Source organism: Ursus arctos, unplaced genomic scaffold, assembly GCF_023065955.2.
Source record: "Ursus arctos isolate Adak ecotype North America unplaced genomic scaffold, UrsArc2.0 scaffold_9, whole genome shotgun sequence".
In the NCBI taxonomy this organism is placed as follows: Eukaryota; Metazoa; Chordata; class Mammalia; order Carnivora; family Ursidae; genus Ursus; species Ursus arctos.
The window spans coordinates 64413047-64429371 of NW_026623111.1; the positions used below are offsets into that span (position 1 = coordinate 64413047).

The window sequence follows — 16325 nt, forward strand, 5'->3', positions numbered from 1 at the left end:
GAGAAACTCCTTTTCAAATAAGTTTTTAAGTACTCAAAATTAGTTTCTAACCAATACTCTTTGCAATTACATTCCATCTTATATCGACAAGGTTCCCTTAATTTTTAACTAGTTTATAATTTTTATCAGTCATTTAATTAACAAATACTTATTACTTCCCAACTTTGTGAAGGGCATTATGGGTAATTAACCAAAGACCTTGCCCTGAGAAAGCTTACAAATCAATAGAAGAATGGCATGATCACAGTCATACTTTGAGAGGATTAACTTCACCTCAGTGTTTTATTAGACTGGAGGCAGAGACCAGTTTCTTAGAAGGCTATTACAGTAATTAGTTCAAGACAGAGACAAATGGAGGGTCTGACTTAGAACAGTGATTAAAATAAATAAATATAAAATAAAAAATAATGTAAGATAGAAATGGCAAATGCTCTATGCCTTTAAATCTCTTAAGACTTCCACATGGAATATTATCAGTGCTAAAACACTGTTACTTTCTTAATTACATGTGAAGAACAACCAGGGTGAACAAATGTTTTTGTTCTCTTTTTTCCCCCAAGTGTTTCATTCTTGCATATAACATTATGAAGTGGTGACCTATCACCATATTACAGATGAGTGAGTAATTTGTCAGATTAGACAAAAAATATCTGAGTGTTTAAAAACTATACTTTTGTACCTAGAACTTACCACCAAACAAACTGGTTAACTACACCATTTGGATTTTAGCTCTGATTTCTAAAAGCAAATGTTGACAACTCAAAAATATAGTACATAACCACATTTCTCAAACTAAACTGGGAGCACTGGACTATTAGCCATGAGTCCTGAGGAGGACTCGAAAAATTTGTATTTTCATTTTGATAATATGTTTTAAACAGTGTATTCTGGATCATCTGAATAACTACCTCATATCCATAATCAATGGTACTAGAAGCAGGGTGGGCTAAAAAAAAAAAAAAGCACAGAAGGGTCTTATAAGGTAAATGATATATTTATGCCAAGTGAAAGCCAAACCATCTGTGATTTAAGGAGGAAAGCTTTGCAGCATTCAAATGCAACAAAAGTGGTGTAGGAATTGGGATTATCACAGGATATATAGTATATAGAAAACTGAACACCTTGCCAAGGCAGGCAATAGTACATTTACTATGCAAAGAGTTTGTTTCACCAAAACAACATCATCCATTACCCTAAATTTAATTTGTTTTACTGGCTTTATAGTTTTGTTACTATTTCATTTAAAAATCTACTTGTGGTCTATACTTACATAAGAGCAATAAACATAAGCAATTTATATTTATATACATCTAAAAATTAAATATTTTAATAAGACTATTTAGGCCAATATAAGGACTCACAATATTTTTCCCCTTTTAAAGGGGGGACTATATATATATACATATATATATATATGTATATATAATTCATGCTTAAGACTAACATGGTGGACAAAACATGGGGATTCAAATAAGAAAGACCCATTTCCAAACGCTGGCTCTTCTAGTTGTTTATCACATAACCCTAAACAGTAATCTCGCTAAGCCTCCGTTTACTTGCAGGGTTACTATGAAAATAGTTATGTTGTACACTAGAACTCAAATGAAAATTCTTTTCCTCTTTCTCCATCTAAATTAGCTTTTTATGGCATTCGATATTCTATCAAACAACAGGGCTTAAGATCTTGTCATCTTTGATGTCTCTCCATAGAACTATCAATCTGGCATATACCATGCAGATTACACCTTTACAATGTCTCCTTCCCACTGCAACCAAGAATTTCCAAATCTCCAAAGTGTGAAACCTGGTATGGTACTTTTACCTCTATCTCCTCTAACCTACAACACATTCTCCGTTAACAGCCACAGAATTTAACTCCCTTGTATCTCTGAGACTGTCACTCTATTTAAAAATTTTCTGTAACTCTCAAGGCCTTCTGCATTAAAACTCTACCCAATCCATCCTTCCAACTTTACCTCCCAATGATTCCTAAACTGAAAGTGTCCTGAGGCAATGATACTGAGGTATGCCCTATCCCTAGCACAGTATGTGACACATAAGAAATATCCAATAGTAACACTTGAAATGAATACTGAAAATCTATAATGCTCCTCTTCCCCCAAAAAGATGCTAGACTATCTCTGGTGTCATAACTCTTCCTTCATTTCTTTCTAATACACTTCTAATTATTAAGAGACAATTGTTCTAACCATAACAATCTGAAAACTGGCCATTAAAGACAATCACAAAAAATTACAAAAAAAGATAATAGTCCTCTGTGATTAAAAGAAAAAGCCAATGAAAAAAGAATTTTACTCTCTTTATTTTAATTACTTTTTAAATTCTGAGTTTTACTACTAACTTAGAAGCTAGTTGACATGTACCAAATAATTGCAACATAAAAGCTGTAAGAAAAAACAGAACCAAATCCCTACTGGATAATACAAGAACATCAGACAAATGTTTAACAAATACTCATTAACTAAATCTTCTGAGTACCTCCGCAGTTACTTCCCCTAAAATTTTTTTGGTCCCTTATTCTTCTAATAAGTGAAAGCCAAATGTCTAAGCTATATACATACATATACACAAAATATTTCTCCTCTGAATAAAATACATAATGTATGATATTGTATGTCATTCTATGACATCATCTCTTTGTAGGAAACATGGATAAGGGAAATTACTGCTAATCATAAACATTACCAGTGAGCATTTCTTAAATATTCAACTCTCTGTTCAGGCTCAAATACTCAATGTCACTGACCCAACCTTCCGCTACAAAAGCTGGAAAAAACCAGAGGGCCCCAAATTAATGTATAAAAATTTGACTCACATGTAACTTTTCAGTAACACTACTGTTGTGTGCAAGCAGACAGACCTCCTGAGGGATCTGTAGCACACCTAAAACATACATCGATCTTTAGGTAACCAAACAAAATTAAACTATGGCCATAAACTATGGTCATAAAGTCAATCAATCCAATGCTCCAGCTCTTTAAACAAAGAGTTCACAAGTCCAGTATTCACAATAAAACAGAGGTCTCAATTCATGTCTATTAACTTAGTGTCCTCACATCAAGTGCAAACATCAAGCCATCACAACTTCCTTAACAATGAAGGTAAAACTTGAGCCAAAATAGAGCTCCCAAGCTGTATTTCACTTGGATTATTAAGTCCACATAGTGTAAAATATTCCATAACTTTAGTCTCCAAATTCATGAGATGGATTGGGGGGGCAGGGAATAACATGGATATAAAATATGACTGACAGTATCTAAATTGTTATTTACCAAACGGCAGGGGCAAACGGGTCACTCTATGGATGACAGAGCCATAAAGGAAAAAGAAAACATTTTTAAACGTTACAAAACTGGTCCATATGCTCAAAAAATGTGAGCATCCACACCCCAACAAGTTACAGACTATGATCTAAGACACAGAGCTTAAAGGCAGAAAAAATGCCTAAGCTCTGCCTCTCTAAAGAAACATACAACCCTATAAACTGAACATCATCAAACCAACACCCGCCACAGTGGATGTTTTAAATATTAAGTCAGGAAATCATGGTAAGTGCTAGCGGTTCCTCTAGGCCTCAGCAGCAGCCTTAGGTATAAAAGCAAACTCGAGCCCTCTGAACACTCATAGAATAATGTTGATGTCATTACGAGGCTACTGATTCTTTGCACTCTGGACTAGTCATTCCTTGATCCACAACGCAATTCCTCCCCTCCCCACCAGCCCCCTAAATAAATGAGATCTCAGTGCTGAGAAGCCCTCGGATACCCCCTTCTCCTCTACCTCCAGCGGCTGCTGCTTTCTCCTCCCTCCGGCTCCGAGGTGGGGGCTCCAGAAGGTCCCGGGCAATTCCGAGCCCGGGCGGTGCTTGTTTTGCCTGTGCACGGTAGCTCCGGCCAGCCGCTTCCTTTCCCAGTTTGCCCGAACTGGAGCGCTACGGGGGGTCGGGGGGCCGGGGAGGGAGCCCGGGTGGCGACGCCGCCGCTGCCGCCGCCTCTGGTATGTCAGGGGCCGGGATTGTATTTCGAAAGATCCGCCATTTTCACCTCGTCATCACCATCACAGCTCAGCAGCTTCCCCGACAGCCCGAGCCCGGGCCGCCGCCGCCGCCGCCGCCGCCAGTAACCTCCCCCTTCCTCCTCCTCCCCTCCCCGGCCCTCCCCTCCGGAGAGGCGCACACCCACATATCCGGGGAAACCTCCCGCCCGCCCCGCCAACCTTCAAATGCTCAGGGAGATACAAACGCGCACACAGCCCACGCCGAGACCTTTCACCCCACAGCGAAAAATGGTGCTCCTACGGGCCCGGCAGCTAGCGAAAGGAAGTCGCTCTACCTGCCGAGTCCCAAGTCCGGCATATTTTTGTTTTGAAGAGCAAAAGCCACACGGAAGGCGGCGTAAGGACAATAAAGAATCCAAATTCTTTCATTTTTAGAAAAGCAACTTGAGACGGATGATGGAATGCGTTTTATTCACTCTGCTCATTTCAGATACTAAAAACATGATAAAGACCTTTAATGTCATTCACCAACTCTGACGTTTTTCTCCACTGTCAGCACTACTTTGACAGAACGACCCATTTCCATATGCATGTCTGATCTCTGACACATTGTAAATTACAGGCACTGAGCCTCATGCTGACAATGTGGTCAAAACTAGATTTTTAAAATAAAGTTCTAAACTATTTTCCTCTTCACTTAATTTCACCTGATCATTTCTGTCCCTGAACACTGTGACTTCCAATTTGTCATTGGTTTAAGATGTCAAAGCCCAAATAGGCTTAAAATGTATTGATCCTACTCATGAATGAACAATTTCTAACATACAGAAAATATACCTCTAAACTAAAATTATTTACCAAATGTTTTTAAGATCTGTCACCTAATGAAAAAAAATCCACTACAGATATATTTGTGCGATACAGACAAAATAAATAGCTTGCTTTAGAACAAGACCTCAGTTACCCATCTTTCCCACCAGCTACTCTCATTATGCGGTTTAATAACTAAAAAAGAATATAAGCATTTTTAAAATCATCTAAGAAATAACACAAAACCATAAGCTTCAAGGCTTGCGACAAGACCAGAATTAAAAAACAAAACCCAAATTGGTTATCTTTGTTAATTTCAGAAAGCTTTGGTAATCGCGCATTCAAATGCTGAATTCTAAATCCACCACTGAACTACAATATAAACTCTGAAAGACCCACCTGGAATGATCAAATTAAGGTTGAAAACAGGGTCGCTCTACTGCCTTTTTTAAAAGTTAGTCTACGAAGAGTGAGGTGGAAGTTGAAAAAGCCATTTCATTTCCTTACCTTTCTTGAATGACAACTCCATATAAAAGCCAGTAGATTCAGGCTTTAAACAAGTGCTATCTACCACCCAGCCCAAACGCTCTTTATCTACGCAGCCTGCTCCAGCCTGAGAGTCTCAAGTCTTCCCGGTTTCTTCATCTTTAAACTTTATCCCCCCCCCCCAACCATCCATCCGCACTCTGCTTGGTGTTTACCGTTGCTTGGCCAAGCTAAGTCCCGGCCCGCTCCCTTTCCCCGTGCACCTCGGGGACATTATGACATTTAGATGGTGGGCTTCGCGAGGAAAACGGACACACACGAAGAAAAGATCATACAAAGGGGCGTAGGAAGAACGGGGCGGCGGGCAGCAAGGAAAGGAGGGGCTGGTACAAAATGACACAGCAGCAAAACCGGTTCCCAGAAACCCAGGGCCGACATTGTCGGCTTCTCCGGCCACGCAAGGTGCGTGTCAACAGCCGCCGGAACCCTTCCTCCAGACTGCCGGGAAGGGCGGGCGGCCGGCCCAGCTCCGGCCCTGCCGGGTGACAGCCGCCTTCCCGGGTGCCGGAGGGAAGAGGCCGAGCCGGGAGGATCCTCCCGCCCCCTGCGGCCCGAGGAAGAGGCGCGGCGGCCCCCAGTCCGCAGGTTCCCGCTCTCCGCCACGACCCACTAGCCTGGGCTCCCAGAGGGGGCGGTCCGGCGCCCTCCGCCCGCTCCACTACCCGCAGCGGGGGCCAGCGTCCCCTTCCCGCCTGCCCGCCCAGATGTCCCCACCCCCGGGGGTGACACTCACCAAAGCCGGCGGCGCCGCCGCCTGCTCCTCTCGCCGCGCTCCCTGGGCTCCCAGCAGCAGCGGCGGCGGCGGCGCCTCCGAGACACAGACCCGGGTTTGTTCAAAATCACGCGCCCAGCGCCATTCCACCGCCGCATCCCATAATACGCTGGGCCCTCCCCGCCCGCGCGCCCCTCTCCGCCCGCCCCTCTCCTCCACAGGCCCCGCCTTCCCGGCTGGCTTCCTTCGCCCCGCCCCTTCCGCGGCGCCTTGCCCCTCCCCTTGGCAACCCGAGCCTCGCGTCATTCCGCAAGGCGCGGGAGTACGCTCCAGCTCCACGTGACTCTTAGCGGGCGCTCCGTCAAAGCTTTCGCAGGGAAAGTTCCATCTGGCCGAAGCTGGGAGGGGGAAAACCGGGTTGCGCCTGCAGTTGAGAGAGAGTGCTTCATCTTCTGGTTTTCCTCGTTAGGAAGTTAGTGCTGTAGGTGCGACTTCCAGCAAACTGCCAATGTTTGATGTGCTTGGGTAATCAATATTCACAAACGCCCTCTTTGTTTTTAGGCATTAATTTTGCAGGGATCGCTAAAAAGTCCCGGAGAGACTACGCAGAGTTAAACTTATTTTGAAAGGGACTTTTTGCAATTTGTAGCTAAGACTAACACAATCAAAATTATTTGCATTTAGTCACCTTTTCCTTCTTTTGTTTTCCCCGCTGCCCTTTATTATAAAATAAGAAAAGATAGCCAAATGTGGAGTCAGTTAACGGCTGTGTGAGACAAGAACTACACAGACGAAACAAAAAATACAAAAGAGGGCAGTGTCAAATGGTGTAGTACAGTCTATAACTGCCAACGGAGCACGGAGGACAAACAAGTCAACGTGAGAGACTGTGGCCAAGAACCATAATGGACCAGGTGAGACTTCTGCTGTAGTGGAAGCAATGGCTTTGGAATCAAGCAGTCCCCGTTTTAAATTCTGGCACCTCACACATTAGTGTATAGCCCTTTATCAAGTTCTTTTTCCCATCTAAAAAGTAAAAATCCCAGGATTTTGAGGGTTAAGTGAAGTGAGAGGTGTCAAGGAGCTACACAGTTCCCACCTCAAATGTTAGTTCTGTTCTGCAAAAATCAACACCACCCATATCTCCCATGGCAAACTCAATGGCAAGGCAAGTGGCATTAAATTAGAAAAGGCTTGGAAGCCGGAGGGTCTGTGGCCTGTGCAAGGAAAGGGAGAAAATTGAAAGATACACAGGCTTTGTTGGGAATCAGTAGGTGAGTCCAGTTTATGAGGAGCCTTGAGAGCTAGTGGACACCTCTAGAAGGAAGAAGGGAGTTGGGGTGGAGTATCAAACCCTGGCTGAATTCTAGGGAAACTATCCCCAAAAGGGAGAAAATTTCTCAGTTTATTCCACAAGGCTAGCATAACCCTAATATCAAAACCCAAGACAAACAATACCCAAAAAAAGAGAGGAATTCTTCTGTTCTATGACTTTGTTGCAAAGAAAACTGAGTATTAAAATATCAGAAACAGTGGTGTGGTAATAAGAAGAATTCATACCATGACAAAATATGGTTTATTCCAAGAATGGTGGTTTAACACTAAGAAATCTCAGGTTATTTATTAAAGGAGAAAAGCCAAATGATATTCTCTAAGGATGCATTGTATAACATTCAACAGCCATTTCTGAAATTTAAAAATTCATGGTAAACTAGAAATAAAAGAACATTCTTTAAATGGATCAAGATAATCATCAGAAAACAACAGTAACATCAGACCTTAGGGTGAAATGAGGGAAGCATTCACATTAAAGTCAGGGACCCGGCAAGGATGGAGAACTATAGCAGCTATTATTTAACGTTTTCTAGGTGTCCTAGCTAAATGTAATTAAACAAGGAAAAAGAAAATAGAGGTTTGAATACTGAAAAGAAGAGACTAAATGGTTCTTATTAAAAATAATCATAAAGGGACACGTGGGTGGCTCAGTCAGTTAAGTGTCTGCCTTCCAAGAAACAACAATTGTTGGAGAGGATGTGGAGAAAGGGGATCCCTCCTACATTGTTGGTGGGAATGCAAGTTGGTACAGCCACTGGAAAACAGTGTGGAGGTCCCCTAAAAAGGTAAAAATTGAGCTACACTATGATCCCCCAGCCATTGCACTATTGGGTGTTTACCCCAAAGATACAGACGTAGTGAAGGGCCATATGCACCCTAATGTTCATAGCAGCATTGTCCACAATAGCTAAATTGTGGAAGGAGCCGAGATGCCCTTCAACAGATGACTGGATTAAGAAGTTGTGGTCCATATATACAATGGAATATTACTCAGCTATCAGAAAGAACGAATTCTCAACATTTGCTGCAACATGGACGGCACTGGAGGAGATAATGCTAAGTGAAATCAGTCAAGCAGAGAAAGACAAATATCATATGATTTCTCTCATCTATGGAACATAAGAAATAGGATGACCGGTAGGGGAAGAAAGGGATAAAGAAAGGGGGGGTAATCAGAAGGGGGAATGAAACATGAGAGACTATGGACTATGAGAAACAAACTGAGGGCCTCAGAGGGGAGGGGGGTGGGGGAATGGGATAGACCGGTGATGGGTAGTAAGGAGGGCACGTATTGCATGGTGCACTGGGTGTTATACGCAACTAATGAGTCATCGAACTTTATATCGGAAACCGGGGATGTACTGTATGGTGACTAACATAATATAATAAAAAATCATTTAAAAAAAAAAAGTGTCTGCCTTCAGCTCAGGTCATGATCCCAGGGTTCTGGGATGGAGCGCCTTGTTGGGTTCCCTCTCCCTGCTCAGCAGGGAGTCTGCTTCTCCCACTCCCTTTGCCCCCTCCCTGCTCCTGCTCTCTCTTAAATAAATAAATAAATAAATAAATAAATAAATAAATAAATAACATCTTTAAAAAACTAATAATAAAGAGGGCATCTGGGTGGCTCAGTCGGTTAATAACCTGACTCAATTTTGGCTCAGCTCATGATCTCAGGGTTGTGAGACTGAGCCCCACCTCAGTCTCCCTGCCGGGCATGGAGCCTGCTTAAGATTCTCTCTCTCCCTCTCTCTCTCTCCTCCCTCTCCCTCTCCCTCCTCCCATCCCTCCCATCCCTCCCCACCCATCTCTCCCTCTTTGACAATCAATCAATCAATCAATCAATCACAAAGAGCTCAGTGTTGGGGTTGATTGCTTAGCCTCTGGAGGTGGGCTACCTGGGTCCAAATTCTGGCCCTGCCACTTAGTAGCTGCATGATCTTGGGCAAGTTACTTTCCACCTCTGTCTCAGTTTCCTTATCTGTCAATTGAGAATAGTGTAGACATCATAAGGTTGTTGCGAAAATTACTGAGAAAATACACATAAAACAATTTGAACAGTGCCTGGCATTTGGTAAATGCTCAATGACCAAAAACCATTAATAATCAAAGCTATGATACAGAGTAAAATGTAACCTCATCTTTTACCTTTTCAAAGAAAGCCTTTAGCACGTAAGAGTCACTGTTATTCAAACATTTCTATTTCAAAAAAGAATCTTTGCTTTATATTTGCCTGAAGGCTTTTACAGATAAACTGAAAACGTTTACTCGGCAAGTATTTGTTGCTCATCCACTGGATCCCAAGCACTATGAAAGGCACTGGGAATAAAGTAGCAAACAAGATGAAGCAGCTCTATCCAACGGAACTTTCCCCAGTGGTGGAACTGCTCTGTAACCACAAAGTCTGATATAGTAGACATAGCCCACAAGTGGCTATCAGACCACTGAAATGTGGCTACTGCAGCTAAGAAACTGACTTTTCCATTTTATTTAGTTATCCTTAATTTAAATTTAAATAGCCATGTGTGGCTGATGATATTTATACTGGAGATATACATATGTATATACTGTATATACTGGATAGCACAGTTCTAGAGGAAATGATAGACCATAAACAGGCAGAAAAATTAGAGCTTTCTAAATAAATAAAGGAGTTTCTGAGGAAAATATCAGTACAGAAAATGAAAAGATAGTGGTATAGGGGCACCTGGCTGGCTCAGTTGATAGAGCACGTGACTTTTAATCTCAGGGTCATGAGTTCAAGCCCCATGTTGGGCATAGATCCTACTGAAGATTAAAAAAAAAAGTTTTTAGTTAACAAAAAAGATGGTGGTATGAAAGAAGTATGAGTTGAGTAGAATTATCAATAGACAAAACGAAATGTATTATGGGGTACCTATTATGTTCCAGGTATACCATTAGGTACAAACTATACAGTAGTTAATAAAATGTTCTTAAAATAGCTTAGTATCCAAAAGATTACGCAGAGGTTCATGAGTCCATTTGTCATAAGCCCAGATGTCTCTATACAAGCAACCAATTTATACATCTATGTAAGTGTAATTATCACATTCTTTTCCATTATTGCATAACTCTTTTATAACAGATCTATAATCCCTTATCAACAGTTTCAAAATCCAAAATTTTTTAAACTAAAGGGTTTCATGAAGCTTACAACAAACTCAGCAGACAAACCTGGCCCAATATAACATAACGTATTAATATTCTTTACACCATTTAATGTGAATAGCCATATATGCCAGTGCAGAAATTGAATGTGTTTGAATATGGGGCTTGATTATGGCCAAAGGAGTTGAAAGGAACTTCCTAGAGTGATGGGATGTTTTTGACCTTGATTGTGGTGGTGGTTGCATAAAGGTATGCAATTGCCTAAACTCACTGGGTATTCTTAAAGTGGATGCATTTTATTATGTGTTGATTATACTCCATTCAAGTTGGGGTGGGTTTTTTTTGAAGATTTTTTGTTTATTTATCTGGGGGGAGGGGAAGAGGGCAAAAGCAGGGGGAACAACAGAGGCAGAGGGAGAAGCAGACTCCCCGCTGAGCAGGGAGCCTGATGTGGGTCTTGATCTCAGTGAAGGCAGATGCTTAACCAACTGAGCCACCCAGGTGGCCAAAGTTGGTTTTAAAAGAAAAAAATTTTAGGGGCGCCTGGGTGGCACAGCGGTTAAGCATCTGCCTTGGGCTCAGGGCGTGATCCCGGCGTTATGGGATCGAGCCCCACATCAGGCTCCTCTGCTATGAGCCTGCTTCTTCCTCTCCCACTCCCCCTGCTTGTGTTCCCTCTCTCGCTGGCTGTCTCTATCTCTGTCAAATAAATAAATAAAATCTTTAAAAAAAAATAAAAATAAAAATAAAAGAAAAAAATTTTAAAAATTATTTATCCTTAATTCCAAAATACACTGACACTCAGTGGTTTCTAATAAGGAATGTAGGTCAGTACCACTTTGAACATACCCTAAATTTTTTCACATACGGTACATGATGGAATTAATAATGTCAAACCACCTAAAAATTAAAATCAACCACTAAAATCATCTGCTGGTGGCAGGCAGAGTTCAATTATTTTTCCTCTGGCAACAAGATTTGTCTCTATAATAGTTATTTTTGTTTTTGTAATTAAAAGGATAGGAGTAGAGGCACCTGGGTGGCTCAGTTGGGTTAAGCATCCTACTCTTGATTTCGGCTCAGGTCAGGGTCTCAGGGTGATGAGATTGAGCCTCTCCTTGGTCGTTGTGCTCTACAGGGAGTCTGCTTGAGATTATCTCCTTCTCCCTCAGCCCCTCCCCCTGCTCCCACAAGCTCACATGCCCACGTGCTCTCTCTCTAAAATAAATAAATCTTAAAAAAAAAAAAAGGGATAGAAGTAGAGGATTCTCTGTAATGCTTTGATCTACAGTGTTCCTCCAAGCTCCCCCGCCCTGAACTGTGATTTCGCTTTCTGAGGTTTCAGTTACCTGCAGTCAACTCTGGTCTAGAAGCAGATGCTCCTTGACATGTCACCAGAAGGTCACTAGTAGCTTAACCTTAACACTAAATCACACTGCCTACGTCACTCACCACACATTATCTCATTATGTAGGCATTTTATCATAAGAAAGTGAGTACAGTACAATATTTTGAGAGAGATCACATTCATATAACTTCATTTATAATGCATTGCTATAATTGTTCTATTTTTAGTTATTGTTGTTAATCTCTTACTGTGACTAATTTATGAATTAAACTTTATCATAAGTATGTATGTACAGGAAAAAGCTTAGAATGTATAGAGTTCGGTACTATCTGCAGTTTCAGGTATCCACTAGAGGGATTAGAACATATTCCCTGTGGATAAGAGGGGACTTGGCTTGCTAGGGGTGTAACCATCCCTATAGTTAGGAGTGGGCTTTACCCTTGAAGGAAGTGAGTATTTCCAATGTCAGTCATCCTGAAAAAAGGCACATCTTGAGACAGGATATAGGAACTTGAAAGAAGGGCTCACAGAGAGGGAAGTGCTTGCCCTCTCTTGGCCTTGCTCATTTGGACCTGGACCCAGAGTTTCATGTGTTTGAAGGAATGTACTCATCTTCCACCTAATAGAAGAAGAAAACTTCCGCCTCTTGAGAGACTAGAAACTAGGTAAAGCTTTTCTTTTCTTTTAATTATAAAACACCTTCCCTAGAGAAGAGCCAGTGAGTAGAGGTGAACTCCCCTTATCTTTGTGGTTTCCATGGGGTTCCATGAGCATGCAAGCCTGTACTCAATCTTTAGCAATTTATTTAAACATGTAGCAGAATTCTTTGCTGTTTGAATGGCTGCTTCATTTTCCTTCACAAGCTGTGCCACAGATGACCCAGTGCTTGCATCTCACCTGTTTACAAGCGCTTATCTTTCCATGGATTCAGGCTAGTCAGCTGCCCTGTGACTTCAGCTCTCCGATTGGCTCAATAAAAGTTATGATTTTGTAACTTGCCTAGCTTATTGTTGTGATGGTGGGAACAATGCTCTTTTCGGCCTCTGTACTAGGCAGAAGGTGGAAGTCCTCCCTCCAGGTATTATTTTGTTAAGAGGGTCTGGGGTACCCATTGTTGGACCACAGAGCTCATCATGGTTTTTACCTGAGATAGTCCTTCTACTTACTCTTTTTAAAAAAAAAAAGATTTTATTTATTTGTCAGAGAGAGAGAGCAAAAGCAGGGGGAGCTGCAGGCAGAGGAAGAAGCAGGCTCCCCGCTGAGCAAGGAGCCCGATGCAGGACTCAATCCCAGGACCCTGGGATCATGACCTGAGCCAAAGGCAGATGCTTAATCAACTAAGCCACCCAGGCGTCTCTCTACTTACTCTCTTAACCCATCCGTTCCTACTTGTCTTTCTAGGTCTCAAAGCTCTTGCTTTACAACCCAGAATTCACTATTTGCTTCTGGTTGTTCCCACAGTTGGTGGCAGATTTGGACCATCTTCTTTACCTCAGTAACATTAGTTCCTACTCAACCTTTGGATTTGTATGTTCCTTGATTTTAGTGCCACCTTCAGACAAGGGGAATTTAGATGGAAACAACATCACATTCAATGATGCTGGGATTTTCTAGGTCTATTTATCTACTCAACTATGTTCTTTACTCAGTGTAACAAGTATTTTTTGATTGCTTACTAAATACAAGGCACAAAGTTTTGGACGCCAGCTAGTTTATAAAAATGAATCAGACTATCACATATCTTTCACCCTTCTCTCCCACTTCCAATTCAATTATATGACCCAAATTGAAACATGAATACTTGGGAATGATCAGACAGACACAGTGGGCACCAGACAGCATGAATGAAGCTTCAAGTTATAGTGAGTCTAGATATAGAGAAAAAGGGAAGAGTATCAGAACATACTGGATAATGGAGAGAGTATAGCCTGAGAAGATGCACGGTCCTTCAAGTGAGAGGATAGTACCTGCCCTGGCACTGTTCTTTAGAGGACCTTCTGAGACACACAAATGGTGAAGAAACACATGAAAAGATGCTCAACCTCACTAATCATCGGGGAAATGCAAATCAAAACCACAGTGAGATACTACCTTATACGGGTCAAGATGGCTAAAATCAAAAAGACAAGAAATACCAAGTGTTGGTGAGGATGTGGAGAAAAAGGAACCCTCATGCACTGTTGATGGGAATGCAAATTGGTGCTGCCACTGTGGAAAACAATACAGATGTTCCTCAAAAAATTAAAAATATAATTAACCGTAAGACCTAGTAATTCCACTACTGGGTATTTACCCAAAGAAAATAAAAATGCTAATTTAAAAAGATAAATGCACCTCTATGTTTACTAAAGCATTACTTAAAATAGACAACATGTGGAAGTAGCCCAAGTGTTCAATGACAGATGAATGGATAAGGATGTGGAATATATATATGCAATGGAATCTTACTCAGCCATAAAAAAGAATGAGATCTTGCCATCTGCAACAACATGGATGGACCTAGAGGGTATAATGCTAAGTGAAAGAAGTCAGACAGAGAAAGACAAATAGCATATGACTTCACTCATATGTGGAATTTAAAAAACAAAACAAAGAAAAAAGATACAAACAAAACACTTTATACAGAGAACAACCTGATGGTTGCTAGAAGGGAGGTGGGTGGGGGATGGGTGAAATAGGTGATGGGGTTTAAGAGTGCACTTATCATGATGAGCACTGAGTAATGTGTAGAATTGTTGAATCACTGTATTGTATACCTGAACCTAACATAATGCCATATGTTAATTATACTTCAATTAAAAATATAATAAAATGAGATAAATTTTCAAAAAAAAAAAGGACTTGCTGGTCATGTTGACAAAGAGGAGCTTTAAGGAAGAAGGACAGTTGCACTGAAACCTCTCTTCCTATGAAGCTGACAGAGCACCAGCTTTCGAAACTGCTAGAGAAGACAGAAGACTTCTTAAACCACAGATAAATACATAAATACATAAATAAGAGCCTTTAAGAAGACTAAATTTAATACACACACAAGACTATTGAACAAAAAGCATTTTATTCCTTTTAAATTGAGATTTTACATTCAATAAAATGCACAGATCTTAAGTGTACAGCATGATGAACTTTGATAAATCCATACCATACCACCCATGTAACCCTCACCTCTGTAAACATGTAGAATATTTTCATCACTTCCTGCTACTTCCCAGTAAATTACCATCTTTCCCCATTTCCCCCTCCCTAAGTAATTTCTGATTTTCTGTCATCACAGATTAGTTCTGTTTGACTTAGAACTTCATATAGATGGAATCTTATTATATGTACTTTTTAAAGTCTTTTCTTTCACTCGGAATAATGTTTTGAGATTCATTCACATTCTTGCATATACCTGTAGTTTTTTTTCCTTTTAAGTGCTGAGTAGTATTCTACTGAATACATATGCCACAGTTTCTCCATTCACTTTCCTTATGATAGGCATTTGGGTTGTTTTCATTTGAGGCTATTATAAATAAAGCAGCTATAAAATTTTTTACACAAGTAAACAAATGGAAATCATGATTTTAAAAACACAACACTGATGATACGCTGAAGGAGAATGACTGAATTCTGCTAAGCGGCCTGAAAAGTGTAAAAGATATTGCAAAACACGGAGCAAAAAAATATAAAGAGAAATTATGATGAAAAAGGCACATCACTTTGAAGATGCATCCAAAAGACCTGATATATGACTGTTGGAGTTCTGGAAGGAAAGAAAGGAACAGATAAAAGAGAGGTAATAATTAAACAAATAATAACAGAAAATTTCCCTGACCTAAAGATAGATCTGCAAGTGAAAGGGGTCACTGAGTTCCAGGTGATAACAATGAGAAAAGACACACCTAGACATATGTGAGGGAAATGCCTATAAAGAGAAAAATCTTTTAAAAACTTCCAGGTGGGAAGAACTAACAAGTTACTTACAAAAAGAAGAAAAACAAGAAGAACAAAGGAGACTGTGGGGGTGAGAGAGGAGGAGTGAGGAGAAAGAGAAAGAGGAGGAGAAGGAAGAAGAAAAAGAAGAAGAAAAAGAGAGGGAGAAGGAGAAGAAAGGTGCAGAAATAAACAAAGCCAAATAAGGACAAGCAAAGGCTATTTACTTAGAGCTTCTAAGCAAGGGGTTTGGGCCACCATCATTTGTGTTTGACAGATACTCAAAGACAGGCAGAGGAATGGAAAGCTTTATTGTGCAAAAAGGGAATTCAGGTATGCCCTGATTGGAGGTTGTTGGCATGGGGGAGCTGTCAGCAGCAACCCAGAAGTGGGGTATCCTATGTTATTGGTTGGGGGGGGTGTATTTGGCTTTCCCTGGTTGGGGAAAAATTAGGGAAGCTGTCAGTGATTGATAAGTGCTGGCCATTTTGGGCTGGTAACTACAGTAGTTGTAACACTTTC

General features: G+C 41.0%; 1 protein-coding gene across 12 annotated transcripts in view; it reads right to left on the minus strand.

The window, feature by feature from the left end:
• The window catches only part of LIN54 (lin-54 DREAM MuvB core complex component), an 81124-nt gene that overhangs the window by 59443 nt on the left and 5356 nt on the right, over nt 1–16325 (minus strand). For 3 of the 12 annotated variants that reach the window (XM_026509843.4, XM_026509842.4, XM_026509838.4), the window contains exon 1: nt 3802–4165. The exons of 4 other annotated variants lie outside the window; for them this stretch is intronic. The gene's annotated coding sequence lies outside the window, so the exon portion shown is untranslated. Of the gene's footprint in view, nt 1–3801; nt 4166–6106; nt 6305–16325 lie in introns of those variants that run through there. 5 more of the 12 variants (XM_048212017.2, XM_048212018.2, XM_026509840.4 and 2 more) reach the window with 4 other exon arrangements.